This window comes from Octodon degus, unplaced genomic scaffold (genome assembly GCF_000260255.1).
Source record: "Octodon degus isolate 3935 unplaced genomic scaffold, OctDeg1.0 scaffold00007, whole genome shotgun sequence".
Taxonomy (NCBI): Eukaryota; Metazoa; Chordata; class Mammalia; order Rodentia; family Octodontidae; genus Octodon; species Octodon degus.
The window spans coordinates 7,902,505-7,924,982 of record NW_004524583.1 but is presented as its reverse complement, the minus strand read 5'-3'; the positions used below and the strand labels follow the sequence as shown (position 1 = coordinate 7,924,982).

Genomic DNA, 22,478 nt, shown 5'->3' with positions numbered 1-22,478 from the left:
ATTTATCTGACTTAAGGCTTCATCCTTGACCTGCTTTGCTTCACTATCAGCCTTCCCAGGTCAGAGTTTCTTCTGATCTTGTAGCTCTTCTGTCCTTCAGGCAATGTTCTGAGAACTTTCTTTTTTTCAGTTATTTTAATTACTAGTTCATTTATCTCTGTTCTTAGATGTTGGCAGTAAATGATGCTGATTTACCTCCAGCTGAAGGAAGACCCATGTGCTGGACAAAACTTCATTCTTTTCATTCCCTTTCCCTCCCCATTCTCTTCCACCTCTCCATCTTCACAGTCCTTCTCTTTGCATCTTTTTCATTTTTTCCACTTAGGTTTGCAAGACACAGTGATGACAGTCACTATCATGTCCCCTTCACCCTCAGACTTTTCACCCTTCCCTTTTGCAAAAGATCTATCTTGTTTACTTTTATCAGCCTTTATTTTGTTTTTATTTTATTTGTATTTTATGTTTTATGTTTCTCATGGGCTAGAAACCATAAAGCACTTACATTTTTATGTATGGCTTATTCCACTTAACGGTGCGTCTTCAAAGTGCACCTATTTCCTTATAAATGTCTGAAATTTATCATTCTTTTTAACCAAGTGATATTACATTTTATTTAGATACCACATGTTCTTTATCCATTTATTTGTTGATGGACATATAATATAAGTTGCTTCCAAGATTTAACTATTATGAATTGTGCTGCTATGAACATGTGTATGTATACATTGCTGTAATCTGTCTTTCCCTCTGGGGACGATATCTACAGGAGCATTGCTAGGTGAAATGGAATTTTAGTTATAGTTTTTTTTATTATTGTTGTTGAGAAATTGCTATACTGATTTCCATAATTATTGTACTGGCTTACATTTCCACCAGCAAAGTAGGGTTCCTCCTGGCTCACCACAGCTTTGCCGCTATTTGTTATTAGATTTTTTGATGATTATGGAGTGAGATGAATTCTCAATATCTTAATTTGCATTTCTCTAATCTCCAGTGAAGTTGAACAATTTTTCATGTATTTATTGACCATTTGTGTCTTTTTTATGAAAAATGTCTATTCATCTCAGGTGCTCCTTTTTTGATTGTGGGGCATTTAGGTTTTTTTTTGAGCTCTTTATGTATTCTAGATTTTTAAAATTTTTTAATGAATTTTATTGAGAAACAAATAGCAATGAGACAGTTTCAAAACTTATTAGTAGAATACTTTCAATAATTAATACATTGCATATTGTTGTCTTCATAGTGGTTACTCATAGTGTAAGATGCAGACATGATGTCCTGTCCAAACACTCTTGGTACAAATCTTTCTTCTCATTGAATTAGGAGAAAGTAGCTGTATATCTATCCTAAGTCTTTTGTGTAGTCTAGATATTAATCCTTCTTTGAGATTTAGTTGGTAAATACGTTTCCATATTCCGTATGTTGTCCCTCCACTCTGTTGGTTGTTTCCTTTGCTGTGCAAAAGAGTTTTAATTTTGTATAATCCCACTTGTTGATTCTTGTTATTTTTTTCATAATTGAAATTTTCTCCAGAAAACCTTATAGCTTCAAGAGTTTTACCTATTTTATCTTCCAGTAGGTTAAGTGTTTCTATTTTCAATTTAGATCTTCAATCCAATTTTATTTTAGTTGAGTACATGTTGAGTGCTATGGGCTATCTTCTCATGTGGCTAGCTGGTGTTCCCAGCACCACTTGCTAAAGAGGCCGTCTCTTATCCAGCACAAGCTTTTGGCCCCTTTGTTGAGGATCAGGTGGCTGAATGTGTCTGGCATTGTTTCTGCATCTTCTATTCTCTGCCAGTGATCCACGTGTCTGATTGTTTTTGCTATTCTGGGTCTCTTCTGGTTCCATATGAATTTTAGGATGTTTTTCTAGTTCTGGGAAGAATGCTACTGGTATTTTGATTGGGATTGCATTAAATCTAAATATCAATTTTAGAACTTTGGCCATTTGATAATATTGCTTTAGCCTATCCAGGAACAGAAGACAACTTTCCATTTTCAGTCCTCTTCTGTCTCAATTTTCAAATGCTGTCATTTTCATTGTAAAGGCCATTCACTTCCTTGGTTAAGTTAATTCCTAGGTAAGTTTTCTTGATGCTATTATAAATGATATTGCTTTCCTTATTTCTTTCTAATGAGTTGCTAGTGTACAGGAACAGTATTAATTTTTGTATCCAGTTACGTTGCTGAACTTGGTTATTAATTCTCAGAGTCTTTTGTGGAACTTTTTGGTTCTTTTATGCAGAGGATCATGTAATATTTGAATAATGATAATTTGACTTTTATCTTTCTTATTGAAATACCTTTATTAATTTTTTTTTGCCTGGTTATTCTGGATCATGTTTCTAGTAATTTGAACAGCAGTGGTGATAGCAAACATCCTTTTCTTGCTCCTTATTTTATAGGAAATGTTTTCAGTTTTTCTTCATTTAATATGAATATTGATTGGGGATCTGTCATTGCTACATTTTGTGAAAAGCTTTTTCTGCATCTATTGATGTGATTTTTCTCTGTGACCATGTTTATGTGATGTATTGTATTCATTGACTTGTATATGTTGAACCCTCTTCAAAATCCTGGGATGGAGCTTACTTGGGCCTGGTGTGTGTTTTGATTAATTGTTGTACTATATTGGCTGATATCTTATTAAGCATTTCCATCTACGTTCAATGGGAAGAATGGCCTATAATTTTCTTGTTTGTTTGAATCATTGCCTGGTTTGAAGATCAGAGTGACAGTGGCTTCCAGATATAAGTTTTGGAATACCCCATCCTTTTCTATTTGATTAACAAGTTTGAGGCGTATTCTTGGTTCACTTTTAATAATTTGTTTGTCTCTAGGGATATGTCCCTTTCCTCAAGATTTTCTCATTTATGGATGTATAGTTTTCCATAGTTATTGGCTAACTTCTGGATTTTGATGATGTTTATTACAATTCCACCATTTTCATTTCTTTTTTTTTTCAAAGTTTTATTGATAAACAGCAATGAGACAGTTTCAAATCAAATCGGAAGTACAATTTCAACAAATAATACAGTGCATATATTCTTCTTAGTGGTTAATTGCTGTACAAGATGCGGACTTGTGATCCTATTTACAAACACCATTAGAACAAATCATTCTATTCATTAAGAGAACGCAACTATATATCTATCTTAACCACTTTGAATACACAGGTACAAAATGGACATTCATAGGTATACCCCATTTTTTCTAAGTTGCGTTATTGCATATTATAGGTGTGTAAACTCAGCAAAATATTCTAAAAGAGTCCAGTAGCCCATAATAGCATTGGGTCTTCTGTTTAACTGGCAATGTCAGAAATTATTGACCTGAGTCCCCCACAGCTCAACATAACAGCATGGCTTTATTTCCTATATTTCGTCTTCATACTTTTCTGCTGGATGGTTAAGACCAAGGTAAAGCAGGACCTGTGCAACAAGAGTTGTAGCTTTTTGGTCTGAGAAGGTCAATGAAATGCCCTCAGGATTTATCCTGAGATCCTGTACCTCAGATTGTAGAACCTTTGTCAGTGCAGCCATGTGGATGAGTCATGGCCATTGCTTGGCCAATGTGCTCTCTGTGAAAGCCTGAGAGAGTGTCTTCTCCCCATGTCACTCTCCTTAGGCACACTCTACATCATCAATCACTTTCCTCTTTGGCTCCATAATCTTCTTGATCAGAAAATTTGGGACTCTACCGAGGTACATGACGTTACAGTACAAGTTCTCATATGTCCTGAGTCTTAATTGACCTTAGAAGGTTAGGGTCAAAATGTTGGCATTCCTTGTAGCCCTCCTTTTTCTCTAATTTTGGTCTGCAAACTTAGGTTGTTAATCATCCAGAAGACAAGCTTATTGTTATTATCACACGATTTAGGCTGTCAAGCTTACCCTCACTATCTCACTGCATTTCAAACATCTTAGGCATAATAAGGAACAGGTATTTTTCATCAAGTATTGATATGTTGAACTTTAAGTCTCTGCATAATATGATAAAAAACATTTAAAAATTAGATTATATTTTAAAAATAGGATAAAGAATTATATACTTCTCATGTTTGCACATAAGTCCAAAAATCTCACCATATACAACCTTGAAGCAGGACAGTCCCACAATATTCCTTTTCCTGTCTCTTGCTTTCATTCACCACCCCCTTCTTCTTGAACATCCACCTACCCAAGAGACATCTTAGCAGTAACTGGCATGTCATGACAAGCCGCCCATATTCAGCATACCACAATGACAGACACTCCCAACATGAAACCACTATTACAAATTACCATCTGCAGTGCAGTAGCTTAGTTCACAGGTATCAGTATATATAGTTAGTCAGGGTGAGAATCTTTCCAATTAACTGCTAGATTAAAGAATCTTCTGAATATTCTCCAGATCATTGCCTTGCTCATCTTTTACATATAACTGTATGGCTTGACATTGTCATGTTTCCTAGCTCTTCTTCTTTCCCTCTCTTGATTAGTTAGTCCTTGAGATCCTGCTTTCCTTTTACTTGTATTATATCTTTCTATTTGTATTTCTTCTTTGGAGTTCTTATACTAGGGAGACTATACGATATTTACACATGTGTGTCTGGTTTATTTCACTTATGAGTATATGTTCAAGTGGCATCCACTTCAATATAAAGGCTTGTAATTTATCATTCTTAATAGCTGAATAATACTCCATTGTGTAAAAATACCACATCTTTCTCAACCATTCCTCAGGTGATGGACATCTTGGTTGTTTCCAAGATTTGGCTATCACAAATTGTGCTGCTATAAACGTTTTCATTTCTAATTGCTTTGCCATGAGTCTTCTCTCTCCTTTTGGTAGCTTGGTTTTGCTGTCATCCTAGTGGATTTAGCTTTATTTGTCGTTTTTCGCTTTTTATTGACAGCTTTTAAAATTCTGTCTTTTTTGATGTCATGGATTTGGTTAAGCTATGTCACAGGGCGCTTCTATTTTCATCACAGGTACACAGTCTTCTAGAAGCCTCACTTCCCTGTATGCTGAAATCTCTCCCCATACTTGGAAAGCTTTCTATTATGATTTCTATAAGCAGATATTTTATTCTAATTGTGGTATCTTCTAATATCTAACTCCAATTAGCCTTAGGTTGGTCCTCTTAGAATTGTCTACTAGCTATTGAACTATTTTGCTGTTCTCTCAATGTTTTAAAAACTGTAAGTAATTTGTTGCAAATTTCCACTTGTTCTTGATTTCAGAAACCCTGCTTTCCTACTAGTCATTTCTGCAATTTATGAATATTAGACAAACAGTATCTCTGATATTTCAGAAGTCGTCTTTCGGTGGAGTCTCTTTGGTAAATTTGTTGTTTATGTTTTGATCATCTTTGCCAATATTTTATTTGGATCTTCCATATCCACATTGGTTATTTGGTACATGAGGTCAATTTGGGGGGGTCGTATCCTCTGTGAACCTGCCAAGTTTCCTTTCTTTTTCATTGACCAGTTTATACAGTTCTACAACCTGGTGTTTGTTTCCTTCTCCCTCATTGCTCTTCAGATTCACTTCTGGAGAGTTGAGAGACCAATGTGGAGCCATTTTTACCTTGTTTTCCCATGTTCCCTTTCGTGGGGGGCAGGGGTGGTGGTGGTGGTGGTGGTGGTGTCAAGGGTTGAAGCAGAGTAGTGTGAGGAGATATCTTTGTGGCTACAGTCCATCTCCCAGTGATGCGCTGCTGTCTTTCTTTGACCTGAGATGATGTTCACCCCTTCATCTATTGAATTTAAATGGTTTAGAGCCTGTCACTCTGTTGTGAGCAGAAAATTACTCACATCAACAGACCAAATCATACATTACTGATATGTATTCGATCTTGCCCCTGCACTTTCACTTCTTTTTTTTTTTTTTTTTGGAGGCCCAAAATGCCTTTAGGGTATTCCTGGTTTTCTGGGACTCTCTGGGTTCGAACCACAGAAGCTTGAGCTTAAGGGCTTCGTTTCGGCAGGCACTTAAACAACTGAGCTATTGGGCAGTCCCCCAGAAGAGTCGGGACGGGGGTGCGAACCGGCGACCTTGCGCTCTAGAGCCCGGCGTGGAAACCGCTGCGCTAGGTCGCCACCCTTTCACTTCTTAGTAGTAGTATACTATGTTGTTATTAGCAGTTAGCCTGCAATGTGTTGGGGGGAAATGAAGGCAGCAGAAGGGAGAGAGCAGTGAAAGAGGAGTGTGAGTCAGTAGACGAGGAGGTAGATGGGGAAGTAATAATGCACAAATATTGGACGTCTTCTATAGAGTAAAAGGTAAGTGTTGGGGGAGGGGTGGTATATAGCAGAAGGAAGCTAAAGTTAACATGAGAAAAGCCAGGAAAAACTAAGAGGAAACAGAATATAGGGGATAACATGAAAAAATTAAGAACTAGAAGAAAGTGCATTAGGGTTGATACACAAGAATTGAAGAGAAAGAATGGGGAGAAGAGACAAGAGAGTGTACAGATGCAACAAGGCGAAGAAAAAATGAGATGGGAACAGACCAACAAAACAAACACAAAGGACAATGGGGTTGGAACACAAATCAGCCAGTCCAGCAATTCCCATGCGGCTGCTAGGCCGTGAAGCCTGCGTGTCCTCCTAGCACCCTTCTGGCTTTAGGACGGCCCTGCCTGTTGCCGCACCACTTTCCCTTCAGCTGTAGCAGTCGGCACGGAAGTAGTGAGGTGCCTCGTTGGCCTCTGTGAGCAGCCCCTGATGTGGAAGCTGTACACACACAGGGCAGCTAACTGCAGCCTTTTGTGTCCACCCACAATCCTATCACCTCAGTTATTTTGAGATGAGAATGTGGAATAGGTTTTATGACTCTGAGCTCTAGTTCATCTTCAAACGCTGGACTTGACTGAGAGGCACCGCTCTCCCCACACAGAGCTTGGTGTTGGTCTCTCTTCAGATTTGCTTGCTAACTCAGACTGTTCTATCTTGATGGAAAGGGAAGCGGAGGCCTCAGCCTGGACCAGCTGTACGGTCCTACTCGTTCCCTCTGACCCAGGGATGTAACCTGCGCTAGGCCCCTGCTGATGGTTCAGTGGGCATCTTTCACCATTTTTACCCTATCTCTACCTGGAGCTTGGGGGCTTCCTCTGCCCACAGAGAGTGCTGGAGAAGAGGCTGCTGGATGCAGTATCCGCAGCATTTGGGGTGATGGTGGGAGTCCAGGAGTCTGGCCCATGAGGTGCTAGTCTGGTCCTTCATGCTATATGAGAGGTGCTCAGGATGGTTGCCTTTGAGGAAGGTGATACAGATACCAGTGGTGGGACTGCTTCTCCTTTTCAAATATTAAGATGTTTGGTTTGACCTACATGTATTATCCTTCAGATTATTTTTTCTGCCCAGAGTGTGATACGTTTTAGCCCCATTTCAGAGTACCTATAGTTTTGGTGTATCCTCCCAGAGCCTCTCTTTCCATCTGCCACGGTAGATCTTGGTCACTCACTGGGGCCCTTTCTTTGCTCACTGCCCCTCCATCATGGTCCTAGCCATGAGTCTGGGCTTGCCCTGGCCAGTGTAAGGTGTCTGCCTGTGCTACAGAAGAAGGGAGGCTTTTTCTCTTTTGCATTTCCCCTTCTTACTTCCCTCTCTCCCTCTTTTCCTTCCTGCCTTCTTTCCATCCCTCCCTTCCTCCCTTCTTGCCATCCCTCCCTCCCCCCTCCCTCCTTCCCTCTGTCCCCTCTTTCCATCCTTCCATGCTTTTGTTTCATTCCTTTTCTTTTCCTGCAGAGCTAGGTATCTGACCCCGGGTCCTGCGCAAGCTGAATATGTGCTGTACCACTGAGCTAAGCACCTAGGGTCTCTCTTGTGCATTTCTATCTAGCTCTTCCCATGCATTTGTAACTGTTCAGTAAGCCCTAGTTCTCTGAGATGACCATCTCCCAAGTTACAAGCAACTCTTTGTTCTTCTCTTATTTAACACAGTCTCTGCACCAATGTTTCTTGTAGTTAAGGACCTGAAAACCACAGAGCTTGATACCTCTAGAAATTAATTGGACCTGCGCATGGCTATTCTTTTTCCAGAAAGTATTGAGACATTTAGCCTAACTCTTAAAATGGAAAAGCTGTGTTTCTGTGGATTCTTCCCTAAATCAGCTGTTCTTCTGCCTGATTGTGAAAAACACCTGAAAGTGGGGATGCGTTTTAGAAGGGGGATCTTTTAGTATTTCAAACTTGCATAAATGTCCCCAAGAGAATTTGACAATCTATGTGAGAAATATGCTCTCATCGAATTGTAAAAGCTTTAGCCAAAGAAAATAAAGTTTTGCCAGTCGTGGAGGGTTGAGCAACACTCCTCACTCCAGCTACATTCCAGTGCTGGGTAGCACCTGTTCCATGTGCGCTCCATCTAATATTCTCTTGCACTGGAATTCTTTCTAGTCAAGTGTTGCTGAGGCCAAGTGCCTAGGTTTCTGCAGAAAAAAGCAGACGCTGGAAGGGAAAAGGAGGTGGCTTTGTCCAAAGAAGCAAAGACCTTAGGTATGTTTTGCCTCCTTCTCTGTACTCTCTGGACTAGTTTGTTTGTTTTACAGTTATCTGCTTAGCATAGTGCTTGGGTCAGGGAGAGTAATGGGTGCTAGAGACCCCATAGTGTGTACTAGAGACGGATGCTAAACAAATACGCAAGGGAGAAGTTAAATCCTTAACTTCCTCAGTGCCATGAAGGGAAGTTTCCATGTGTTCAGGTAGAGGACCAGAAGACTTGCTCTATTCTGGTGGCAGTGGAGTGTCTGGGAAGGGTTACTGAGCATCTGACACTGACACCACACTTAGGCTGATCAGTGGGAGACTTCGTAGGGAGGCATCAAAGTATTCTAAAGAACTTGGAAAGAATGGGCCTGAGAGTATTTGAGAAAGAGCTGAGCCTCAGAGAGGTAGAAAGGATGAAATGATGCTGACTGTAAACAGTCTGGGTAAGAATTTTTTTTTTTTTTTTTTGGTGGAATCAGGGATTGAACTCAGGCCCTTGCTCTTGCTAAGGAAGCGCTTACTCTACTGAGCCATCTCCCTAGCACCTGTTTTTTTTATTTTAAAGGTAATCAAGCCTGTCTTCTCTCACCTTGATCCCTCCAAGTGCTTCACTCTTCAGACTTCTGTGCTTCTCATTGCCCATGCCATTTGGCTAAGTCTTTCTCAGTACTCATACCACTTGGAGGAAAGGCCATGGGTTGGACCCTAGGATGATATGAATTCTACCCAGGACTGGCTGTGCCAACTGCCTGTGAGTGACTACAGGAAGACACATGGAATGGTGGGCACAGGCCCTGACTCTCATGTCCTCCTTTCTTGTCCACTTTCTTCCTCTGCATCTAATCCTGACCCTGTCACTCTGATCACTGATTGCCCCAGCTGAAGCAAGTAGGTCTTAGGTCTTAGGATACTGGTGGGCCTTTCTTCCAGGTGGTATGAGTGCTGAGAAAGACTTAGCCAAATGGCATGGGCAGTGAGAAGCAGAGAAGTCTGAAGAGTGAAGCACTTGGAGGGATCAAAGTGAGAGAAGACAGGATTGATTACCTTTAAAAGAAGAATGAAGGACCATCGCATCTGCACGCAGGGGCACTCATTACCTACCCTCTGCTTCTTTCTGAGTTGTGCAAATACTCACCAAGTATTTTCACATGTCAGTGCTCCAGTAAGGAAAACTTGCACAAGGACTAGTTGTCTTCGTGCTTCCTTTAGAGACAGGAACACCTTTAAGTTTTCATTACCTATTTGAAGACATTAATGCAAGGCCCAGGACGATCAGCTTTGCAGGTTTGTCTTGTCAATACAGGCTTGAAACAGTAAAGAGAGGAGAAATACCAACCTGTGTTCCTTCTTTTGTGACAGTTGTTTTCAAAGTAACTGTCTATTTTAAAAGAAAGCTATTTGGTTAAATGAAAGTAAGTGGAAATAGACATTTATGAATTACAGTGAAGATGGTTTAATGCTCATCTCTGTTGCTATCATTGTCAAAGAGGCATTTATTAAATACCAAATCCTGTTTGGAACTGTTTCAAGCTCTGTTACATAAAGAGCATTACCCATTCAACTTTTGTCTGATGGAAATTTCAATCCACAAGGCACACTTGATTTATGAGCAACTGATAAGGGTGTATAGGTAGGAAGAACTCAAATAAGAGAATGAATCAATATATAAATGGACTGAGGGTGTTTGCACTACTTGTACATTAAAGGTCAAAACAAACCTGGGAAACTATTGTATTTGTCAGGATAAGTTAGCTTAGGCTGAAGTAACAAATAAACCTTGTCACCTTAGCAGGGTAGGTACAACACAGTATATTTCTCATTCCCTACTTCACAGCCATCACAAACTGACCAGGGCTTTGCTTTTATATTTATTTATTTTTTGTATTATAGGGAAGGACCTACAGGGTGTTCAGGGTCTCACTACTAGATCAGACTTGTAGTGATCCGCCTGTTTACAGCCTCCCAAGAGCTGGGATTACAGGCGCGCACCACCACACCCAGTCTCAATCATCAGCTCAGCGTGCCTTGGGGGTGAGGCCAACAGGCCTGGGGATTGAACCTCGGCCCCTGTGCCTGCTTGCAGATGCTTTAATCCACTGAGCTATTTGGCCAGCCCTAGGGCTTCTCTTTTATGTCACTATTATTCAAGGACATAGGCTAGGAAAGTGTCACCATCTAAAGTGCTGCTAATCAGTCTTGAAGGAGGAAGAAAATTAGGGGACTCATGATTGGACTTACCAGATTTCTGGCCACGAGTGATACTTTTCTCCACTACAGTCTTTTAGCCCAGAAAGATCACGTAACAGTACTAACTGAAAAAGAACAAGGAACTCCAATCCTACTTTTCATTCTGAAGGAGGAGCAGTGGAATAATGATGAAACAGTAAAAAATTAAAAATTATTCTAGACATGATAATTGGCTAATGTAGCAATTAAATGAGTACTACTACTACTCTCCAGGAACAGAAACTCTGCTGTATTATTCAGCTCCATGTTACTATAACAAACAGCCAGGGGCACTGAACGTATAAAGACAAAAATTTTGTCTTATGGTTTGGGAGATGATAGTCTAAGATCAGGTGATGCCATTGTCACATGATGGCAGGAGTATCATCCATGAGGCTCCACACTTACATCATGAGCCAGGATACCAGAAGAGACAGAGACCTGGATGCAGTGTCCCCTCGAGGGTCCACACCCAGTGACCCAGGGTCTCCCACTAGCCCTCGCCTCTCACAGGCTGCACCATTTCCCAGCATCACAAACCTCAGGATCTCGTCTTTAATACATGAACCTCTGGGGAGCACTCACACAGAGCATAGTGTTTACTGAATACCAGATGTGGCATTAAGTGTTTCACATGCATTTGTTCTTTGCCCAACTATAGGAGGGTGATATTAAAACTAGAAGCTTTTAAGTTACCTGCCTTAGGCCACACAGCTGGTATTTTGCAGAGTTATTATTCAAACCCACTTCCTTTAAATTCAGGAGTCTGAGCATATATCCTGCTCCAAGAATGGAGCAGAAACCCACTGATCCATTTATCATAGAGTTGAAAAGAGCAGACTAGCGTGATTTCTGATCTAGGCACTTAGAATCACCGAGAAGCATTTCTGCTTTGTTAGAAATTCCATCTGGCTTTGTTGGTATTGATGATCCAGTGGATTATTTTTGTAAACTATGCTTACAGCTGTTTCTGGGCCTAGCTTCTTTTCATCTTAATGGATAATCCTTTTCTTTTCTTCGGTCCCTGGAGCTCCTTTAGAATTGACATCACATCACCTTTCATATCGCTCTGGCACCACCTTAGATTTTAAGAGCTTTGGTGTCCACTGAAATATTTTTAGGATAAATTTACATATGAAAAATTCCTTCATAAAATATAGATTTTTAAAAAAATTCATTCATGTTACCCCAAATCCTTTTTTTTTTTTTTTTAGGGATGTTTGGGCAGTGAACCAACACACAGTCTTGCCAGGGAAGCACTTTTTTTGAGGGGGTGGGGATGCTTTAAACAATTTATTTAACTGAAATCAACTTACATTTGTTTCTGAAGTGACTTCCATTTATTATGATACATCTTTTCCCATGATGATTCATAGGATCTTTAAGTCAATATAAATATTTTATAAATATTTGAATATTTGGGTATACACCTGCATACTACCTCAGCAATATCTTTCAGCAAGAACAACTCTGAAGGCCAGGGAGAGGGCTCAGTGGAATAAGTGCTTTCCTGGCAAGCGCAAGGGCCTGAGTTCAACCCCTGGTTCTGAAAAAAAAAAAAAAAAAAAAAGAACAACTCTGAAGAATAAATACCAGACACAATTACTACCTACAGTGAAAATCTGCTGCAAGTATTTCTGAGGTAAGAAGGCACCACATACCTGTTCAACTAAGAAAACCATCCTTACAACACAGGATGATGTAGGACCTAGAGCGCTGAAGCTGCCAGTTAGGTGCTGAATGGCAGAGCAACACCCCTAGTATATGCCATGAATTCATAGGGAATGGGTTCCAACAACTCAGGTTCCTTTCCATTCATCCTCACAAAGTGTGCTTCTCTGGGAGGGGCAGGCTGGCATTTCAGTTGAACCCAGGTAGCTTTCTCTTTGGCTTCCTTCTTTTTCTGATCATTTTCCTTGACAGGTTTCAGGAAGTTGTCATGACTTTTTGAGTGTTTAATTTGCTCAATACACACATTAATCCTCTTGGCAAGTATCTAGTCCTTGTTTACAACAATGCCAACAGCATGATGGGTAATGTTGTAGGCTCTTCCTGTTTTGCCATGGTAACGTGTGAGGCTTTCCTTTTTGCACGGTACCCATTCCCTTGATGTCTACAATATCACCCTTTTCATAGATTTACATGTATGTGGCCAAAGGAACAACCTCGTGTTTTCTAAAAGGCCTGGAGAACATATACCATGTTCCCCTCCTCTTGCTCTTTGTCTTATTCATTTTGGCAAATTACTGGAAGATGACAGTTCCAGTGGAAAGGAAGCCCAAATCCTTTTTTTAAAGATATGTTTTATTTTTCTTCCATGTATGAATTATCTCTCCCTTTGTATTACAATGTTTTACTCATTCATTATTTTGTTTCCTTTGCAATTTCCAAAACGTAGCAAAATGCCTAACACATTCATTGTCCAAGCATATCCTTAAAAATGAAAGAATAAATGAATACTGCTGCAAGTATTTCTGAGGTAAGAAGGCACAGCATACTTGTTCAGCTAAGAAAACTACCCTTACAACCCAGGATGATTTTCTTTTTACGTAGGACCTAGAACCCTGAAGCTGCCAGTTAGGTGCTGAATGGCAGAGGAACATCTCCATTTTGCCATGAATTCGTACAGAATATGTTCTAACAACTCAGGTTACTTCCCATTGGTCCTCACAAAGTGCGCTTCTCTGGGAATGATTTCATGTTCCTAGTTTTAATCCTTTCTCAACTCCATTGTCTGGATTACCCCATCTCCAATGTTTTCACAGAGTGCTATATTAGCCATCTACCATTTGGTTACTTCGTTACTAGTCTGTGATTTAATGAGTTTCATAACGCATTTTCCCACCTTAACATGGGGATAATGGGAGCTCCCAAAACTCAGGGTTGGGGTGAGGATTAAATAATTTTATGCAGAAAAGTACTTAGAATACTGTCTAATACATAGAAATTAAAATGCACTCTTTATCTTTTATCTCAGAGGTCAAAGTTGTCATTATTCAAATTTCACTTCTCAGGATTTTCTTTTTCTTGCACTGAATTATGTCTCAGCCTTCTTATTTCTGCTGTAAGATTTCACTACAGGAAGTTTGGATACATTATTAACATAGATTTAATTATTCATTCCATTTAATCTGATCATTTATAATCATACCAGATTATTGTCCTGGAGAGTGGTATTTTGCTATGACATTAATTCATTTTGGCTTTAATACTCACTTCTGAGATACAATGAGGCTTGATTATTTTGGTTCCATGCATAGCAACATTTTCATTCCCTAACTCTTTTATTCATTCAACACATTTATTGAGAAACAGAAAGATAATTGTAGAGACTCTTAGAACTAGAAAGCCTCTTTCAGTCCAAATCAGCCCTCACTCTTACAAATGCAATACTAAGCGTGTAAACGGATCAGCATCAGAATTGGCCGCTGTGGCCTCGAAGTTGCCCAAAGAGAATAACAAGTACAGGAATGCTTCTTTATTTTCTGCTTCCTTCTGGGTAATCACATTCACTTCAGTCCATTAAAAAAGACATTCACATAAAATTATGGCTTTATACTCATGGAGGTTTTCTTTAGTTTTGAGTCTGCTGGACGAGTTGCCACCAACATGGTAACTTACATAATTATTTTCTCTCGAGGTCTTAAGTTGAGAAGCCAAGTTGTGCCCTCTCCACAGTCTCTAGGGGAGAGTCTTGCCTCTTCCAGTTTCCAGTGGGTGTCTGTACTCCTCAGCTGCGGCTGCATCGCTCCCTCTGTCTCCCTCTTCACGGGGTCCTCTCTCTTGTGTGCCTGCTCCTCTCTGTGTCTATCTTATAACAATACTGAGGATTGCATTGAAGGCCCACCTGGCTCATGGAAGATCAGCCCCACCCTCAAAGAAGCTTAACTTAACCACATCTTTTGTTATGTAAGATGATGTTCACGCATTTGCCATCTGAAGAGGCATGCATAGGTTCTAGGAATGAGCACACAGACCTATTTTCTTTTGAAAACTGCCATTCAACTACTACACCTGAATCAAGTTCTTATTCTTAAACTGATGTTTTCCTGTGATTGGACAAGTTATCATCTTGCTGAAATTCTTGTTTCTTATCTGCAAAATGAGAATAACAATAGCCAATTTTCAGAGTTTTAATGAGAAAGGAAAGAGGTAAATACTTACTTTTACCCAGTCTAGTTCTCAGCACAATTTGTTGCCATAGTTTCAGGAACTCAGGGGGTAAAACAGATTTTAAACTGCTTTACGTTAAGGAAACATGCAAGGTTCATCTACATTTGGTCAGTAACTTGTTAGCTTTTGATAATTTGGTAGGAAAACTGTTCTTGAGCAAAGACAAAATGGTTTTATATTTAGTTCATCATTACACATAGGCAGCTACAAAATGGTTTTATATCCAGATAACCATTATATGCTGGCTTTGCCTCATTTAATAATAATTTCTTTCTGTCTGCCTTCTGTTTCTTCCTATGCTCTAGCGTATTTTGTAACACATTACTATCTGCTGTAAAATTCTTTAAGCAATAACAAGTGATAGTTTCAGGGAATAAACCAGTGATGTGATGGTAGAGTCCTAAAAAAAAAAATTCTGTTGCAGCTGTCTTCTTTGACTGAAGGAAAGTAAGAAGGGTAGAATAGAACTTATCATCCATACCTCACAGAATTCTATTTTGTGCAGCGAAGGATTTATATTCTGAGCTCTCTATTAATTGTATTGAGCTTTCTATATCTAGAAGTTAAAATGCTCACTAAAAATATTATTACAAATAGGATATCAAAGATCTCTGCTCATATATAGTGTTAATGTTAGAGGTCTCTTGTGATTTGAAATAACCGTTTCCGAAGTAGACATAACTGGAGAAACACTGTCAGTATTTACAGATACGGGTAACATAAAGTTAGGGCAATTTTCAGAATGTAAGCTTTCAGTGTAGAACACTGCCATGTCTTATTTTTATTCCTTTTAATTCTTATAGATTCATAGAGCCTTTCAGTATCTTCTTTAATTTTTTTTCACTTGTATACTTCTGTTTCCCTTCTTGGTTTTATTTTCTCTTCTTGCCTATAAAAATAACACTGACTTTAATATGCATTATGTTCTATCCAGTGAGCAATCATAATGTTGATTTGCAGGTGATAGGGTAGGCAGGAGGCAGAGTGCTGGCCCACATTGCTGTCCAGGGGTCTTCCAGCTCTAATGGTCCATGGACTTTCATATTGGTTCTGTAATTAAGATCTTACACTTTATATTTGTATTCTAAATCAACTTTTCCTATTCTCCTTCTTTTCTAATTTAAATACATTTTTATTATTTTCCTATGTCTTCTGAATTACTTTGATTGTTTAAAGGGTGAATAATACAAATGTTAAGCTTAGGTATTCCATAGAAGTCTGAAAATGTTGGTGTATGTATGTGTGTGCAGGTGTATGTATGTATGTATGTGTGTGTGGAAGTAGTTAAGATATTTATTTTTAACTGACAGAAGCTTTACAGACCTTCAGAGTTTCCAGGTAAGTTTATTTCTTTAAGACATGTCTGCTTTCTTTTATACAGCCACCATTCCACATCTTCTGAGAAACGACTTCAGGAACATCTGCTTCAGTACTCATAAACATCCGATCTTCTCATCATTTCCATTCTTTTACAACATCCCCTTCCAAATCACATCCAAAATGGCAAAAAACCAAAGCTTATATGAATTTAGATGCCAGTTGTGTCACCTCTATGAATGTTTCCCATATTTGAAATAGCCATGGAGTTATTGAACCTCTATCCACAGTAATTTAGAATGAGAGGAATCAGATAGGGGTTGTTTCTTCCATCTCCTGGGATCTTTAAAGCTCGGTTTCTTTTATACCTGCTCAAATCTGCCAGTTTCAAAACTATACAATGTAGTGGAGAAGTGCATACGGTTAATTATGACAATTACAATTAGTTCCTTACAATCTCTGCTGTTGCTATGGGATTTAAATACCATAATGTATATCAAAAGGGCAGTATAATGCTACTGTGTTTTCTGCTTACAGATGTTTTTATGATTGGGTTTTGCTCATAAACAGGTGGTTACAAGATGAAATCCTTCCATGAATTCATTTATATTATCTATCTTCTAGGCTGGGTTCCTTAGTGTATCATTAGTGCAAGTGTTGCATTTTCTAGCAACTCTGAGGTTATTTCAGGTCCTGGCCAGTGTCCCTTGAACATGTTGCAATGAAAATAAAGCCATTTTATCATCTGTAAAAGTGATAATATAAATTTATCTAGCATTCAAAGATTCCTTTCAATAGCCTTCCTCGCCCCTTTACTATTTTCTCTGACTGCTCAATCCCCACTTATTCAAGTTCGCCTCTTGAAATATTGTACCTAGCTTCTATACACTATTTTGAATCAAGCATGTTGAGTTGACCATTGCATGTGGAATGTCAACTTGTGTGTTGCTGGTAAAGCTATTTCTTGTCTGATGTTGAGAACTGCAGCTACATCATGTATGACTGTTTCCACCTCAGCTGGAGAACAGGTAAGGTAATCTTTTTCTTTCAGCCCACCTCTTTCACTACAGCTCTTTCCTCTGCCTAAAGGTAGGTACAAAGAAGTCCAAGGCTAATGCACCTCTGTATTAAGGTCTTTCTCCTCGGAGTGTATCTTGCTCAAACAACACATTTCCAGTTAATGACCATCTGGTTGAGCCGACAGCCTTTAGTCCTAATTCTTAACTGCCTGAAAAAATGTGCCCAACCTGCCACAGCTTATGACTGAATTATAAACCATGAAGCATAATAAAGTCATTAACTCTCAACGTGTCAAATTTGACTCAAATTGAATCTTGCACAGGATTTGATGGCCTTTCCCCAGCATATAAGAGAGTAGGCCGGTGTACTGCTCAAAAAGCATTTTGACATTTCTCAAAAAACTGTTAGCTTTGTGTGGCTGTCTGGACATAAGCATCTACAGCTCTGGGAGAAGAGGAAAATCTGGTGATGTGAGTGTGTGGGGAAGCGAGGATGTGCTGCTAGGGGGAGGCACGGTGTTCTGCATTTGGATACTGCTCATCCATCCTAAAAATAAGATTCCCTTTTTAATGAGGAAATTTGGATAAAACCTTGTACTTTACAATTCTGATTACCCCTCCTTTCTGTTCCCTACTATCAAAAATAATCACTCTGGACATGTCAATGGAATATTGTTAGAGGGAAGCTATAGTTGTGGAGAACCAGGTGTCAGCTCTGTCTGATTTCTATGAATAAGATACATCTATATGCACTTTTTCAAAGAAAGAAAGGTCACTCCCCACCCTACTTGTAAAGCTGTCAGATGATTTCAGAAAGAACTATGGGGCTGTCTTTTCACATTAGAGGGAAATCTGGTTCTCAAGATATTTGGGACATTGCAGTGAAGAAGATATATTAATAGAATTCCATTCACAGCCTCTCTGGCTGAGAACTGATCTGCCTACTGTCTAAGGAAGAAAGACACCCACAGGGTTCCTCAATGATTATTACACTGCAGCATAAAGATATTATGTTGAAGGCGAAAAGGAAAAATATTAGCTTTGGTACATATTGCTACTTTGGTCTCTCCTGCCCCTATTCTTCCATCCCTTCTTGCCCCTGTAATCCCATTTGCTTAGCAAACAGACTAAAGATTACAGGATACTAAAGATTTTCCTTGTTGCCTAAAAGCTGAAATAATTTGGGGTGCTCTGTGTCATGACACTGCACCATAGATGGAAGAGTGACACCAAAGATGCTTTTGTAGGTAGACTTTTCCAGATTTTCTAGGCTACATTTCAGGTGCTGGATCGCCTGGAAAAGAAAGGAAAGAAAGCCATCTTGTGGTTGTCATGAAGAAATACAACCACTGCATCTCAGAAAAGTCAACATTATTTGGTTGATTTCTAGAATAATGTGTTTTTTACAATTCACAAATGAGATTATTGATGTACCTGTCACCCCAAGCATTTCAAATGAAATAAAAGAGAATAGTACTTAAGATGTGAGAAGTCACCTGCACTAGACCAACTAATTTATTAAACTTCTACTATGAGCCCAGTGAAGAATTAATGCAAAGTCAAGCTGCTACTTTCTAAGACTTAGGTCTCAAGGATATTTAGATAGCAAGGGTGAGTAGGCTATTAGTTTTGGTAGGCAAATAGATCTAAGAAGAGAGAAACCCTTCTTGCTTAACTGAATAGTTCAGGCATGGTTGCTGGGGATGGTGAATAGAAGGATGGGTGAGATTGTAGTACATGGTGAGAATTGAAGTGAACTGTCCCAGTTACTGTCCTCATTGTGGGGACAAAATACCCAAGACACCTACAACGTATAGGAGGATCAGTTTGTCTGAAGTCATGGTTGTTCAGAGGTTTTAGTCCATGCTTAAAATGCTTAAACACAGAATCAGCATGATGGAAGGACCTGGATAGAGGGGATCTTTTCATCTTGTGGTGGTCAGGAAGCAGGAGAGAAGGGGGAAGCCAGGAAAGGACATACATCCTTCCAGGCCTTTGCCCCAGTGACCCACCTTTTCTGGTCAGGACTCACCTTGCAGCAACAAACTTAGCTACTGAGCTCCTCAGTACACAACTCTGATGAATGTAGAAACCCATGATCCACTCATATCTACACACCATGAAGCCTTTGGGGAATATTGTAAATCTATAGTATAACATTTCACCCTCGACTACCAAAGACTCATGTCTATCTCTGCCCAAAATAAATTTGGTCCTGCTCTAAAACTTGCTAATGTCTTAATAATTCCAGAACTATTGAAAAGTCCAAGTCCCAAATCTCCCCCAATCTCTTACCTGTGAGCCCTAATAAAAATAAAAAAAAGAAAGCTAACCACTGGCAGCATACAATAGCACAAGTTAATCATTCCCATTTCAAAAGGGAGAAAGAGTGGGACAAAAAGGAATGGGGTCACATTAGGACCAAAACCCCATGAGGAAAACATTAAATCCTGTGGAGTTAGGAATGACATTCAAGACAAAGATTTGAACCCCAAAGAGCATGGGTGGCCTTGATCCCATAGCATTGCTGGTTGCAACCCTCATGACTTCTCTTTTGAGGTGACTTGACTTATTGCCTGCATCATTCCTCAGCAGATATGCCTGACTTCACCAGCTTCCTGGAGTTTCCACTGCACTGTAGGTGTCACTCTTATAGCTTCATGTATTACCTTCTCAGGGCACACTGCCTAGCCTCCTTGGCTTTCTTCTGACATCTGGATTGAAATCTTGCTGACCCCATAACTTTTGCATTGTGCAAAGGTCTGTAATCCAACATTAAGAGCATAGTTGAGCCCTCTTGTATCATGGCTGCAGAGACCTAAGAGTACCTGATTGGTTGGACACTATGACCTGCAAATCCCATGGAAGTGGTTCTCTTCTTCATCAGAGTACCCTGGAGTTTCCTTCTCAAAACAAAGGGATTTACTTCTGCACAAGCTGAATGTTGCTGATTCTTCAGACTCCCTCAAAGCATCTTTCTGATGCTACACTTTTCAACAATCTCTCCTTGACCAAAACTACATAGAACCCACTTTACAGATTCTTCTTTTCTGGAGAAACTCAAGTATTATAAAAATAACAAAACTGTTCTATTTTCTCTTGATTCTCAATACAAGGCTGTCCAAATCCTCCCCACAGTATCCTGTCACAGACTGAATGTTGAGCTGCATTAAAATTTCTTCTAGCAGATTAATTAGTCCCCTGCTCTCAGCTTCTGAAAAGTGTTGAGACGTGAGTTCAATACTGACAATTTTTTATCAGAACACAGCAACCACAGTCTTGAGTTCAATGGCCAGTAGAGACCTTGTTCTCCACTGAAACCCAAGGAGCCTTATCTTTACTGTCTGCATTTTTATTAGTGTTCTGGTTCTCTGAGTTCTGATCAGAGTCTCCTGGTAAGCTTGGTTTACAGTATTCTTGGGCTTTTCTAGCTGTCATCTGCAGACCTTTCTAAAATCCTTCCACAATCAGTTTTAAAGATTGCTAGGGCAGGGTAGATTGCTCAGTGGCTTGCACACTTTCCTGGCAAGTGCAAAGTCCTGAGTTTGATCCCTGGTAAGAGGAAAAAAAAAAAAGTTCCTATACTGAGGTCAAGTACAGTCCCAGTGATGCTCCACTTTCTCTGGTACCAGAATCTGTATTAGTTGCTTTCTTCATGACTTAGACAAAACATGTAATGCTCACAACCGTAAGGAGGAGAGATTATTTTGAGTTTGTACTTATTTGTGAAAGTTTGAGTCTATGTTTGGCAGGTTTAGACACAGAAACAGCACGATGGAAGGACCAAACTATAGAAGAGCTGGTCCATCCGGGGCAGCCAGGAAGTAGAGAGAGAAGAAAGCTGTCAAGCAGTGTGAGATGCCCTTGAGATCTTCCCACCCATGACCCCCTCTTTGGGCCAGGCCCTGTCTTCCAATAGCACACTCAACTGCCAAATTCACTAGTGTGTCATCCTGCCAGTGAACACAGCCCCCTCAGGATCTGCTCACCTCTTAATAGTCCCACTTCTGAACACATGAGGTCTTTGTGGAACGTTCTAAACACAAGTTCTAATATGAACATTTGACATATAAGTGCAAAGGGAGCAAGAACAGTTTTATTTCACAAGTTAGTGCCAAACAAGAGTGCAAAGTGAGTGGTAAATGATGATGTGCAGAGAAACTTGGCAGACAGATAAAAAAGACTTGCATAAATATTAAAGTAGTTTAATATAAATTGAATTACATGATAATTTTTAGGTACCCAAACTATAGCCAGTATAACTGTACTTTAGGGTCGGGGAGGGATTCTAGATTCAAATGCCAAGTGTGGTATGTAGGTGAATTATTGAGAAATGATTTAGCTTTGTTTGACCATTTCCCCCTATTTTAAAACTGAGAGAAGAATGGCATATAGCTTTAGATTCATAGGTATACAAATGTTCTGTCAAATAGCAAGTTCTAGGAATACTCTGGATTGTCCCAAGTCCTTATTTCATTCATTGGTGGGCCTCCAGCTACTTCCTGAGTGCATGCCAAGAAACATGTTGGCAGAGACTTTCTGTGGAGAATTAGATAGATGGTTGGATAAGAAATCACCCAATGACCTCCAACCTAGAGATCAACTGGTTCTCAGAATGCTGGGATGACCCATAGCAAGCTGAGATACAGGGATCATAACAACATGAATGAATATTGTATGCTAACATCTACATTTAAATTTGTTTCAGAGTGTTCTCTTCTATATTAAAAAAAATGCTATCACTTTAATGCAGCCTATCATTGAAATAACTTTCTCAAGCTGTTTCTCTCTAGAGCTCCTTTAGGGATGGAGTTACATTGAGGGAGGGGGTCGGGAGAGCAGCAGTGGGGTGACACTTACCTAGAGCCAGTATGTCAGGGGTTTAGAGTTGCTCTAAGGAAACTGAACAAAGATCCTATTCTTTGTGTGAAAGTGGGTGGAGACTTGGGACAACAGGAGGTGGAATTCACCTCATTCTAATAGTGCAGGGCAGGAAATAATACGGTCAACAAATATTTCCCAGAGAATAGGAGCAAGAACACCCTGTGCCATAACACCGTGCACATCTATGGGCCACATGGGGAGAGGGGAGGGAAACTGTGGAGGTTTGCAAAGTTTCAAATGCAAAAATGTAACCACTTCCCTTTAATTAATTCAAAACAGTGCACTTGCCTCAGATGATTAAGTTAGTGTGCCTGTAGTTGGGTTGGAAGTAGTGGGCTAGCACAAGAGACGCAGACAGAGGGAGAGGGAGAGAGGGAGAGAG

At 39.7% G+C, this 22,478-nt stretch overlaps 1 protein-coding gene across 2 annotated transcripts in view; it reads left to right on the top strand.

Moving 5' to 3' along the window:
- The window catches only part of Nrxn3 (neurexin 3), a 1,645,001-nt gene that overhangs the window by 599,556 nt on the left and 1,022,967 nt on the right, over positions 1-22,478 (top strand). The window lies entirely within an intron of this gene.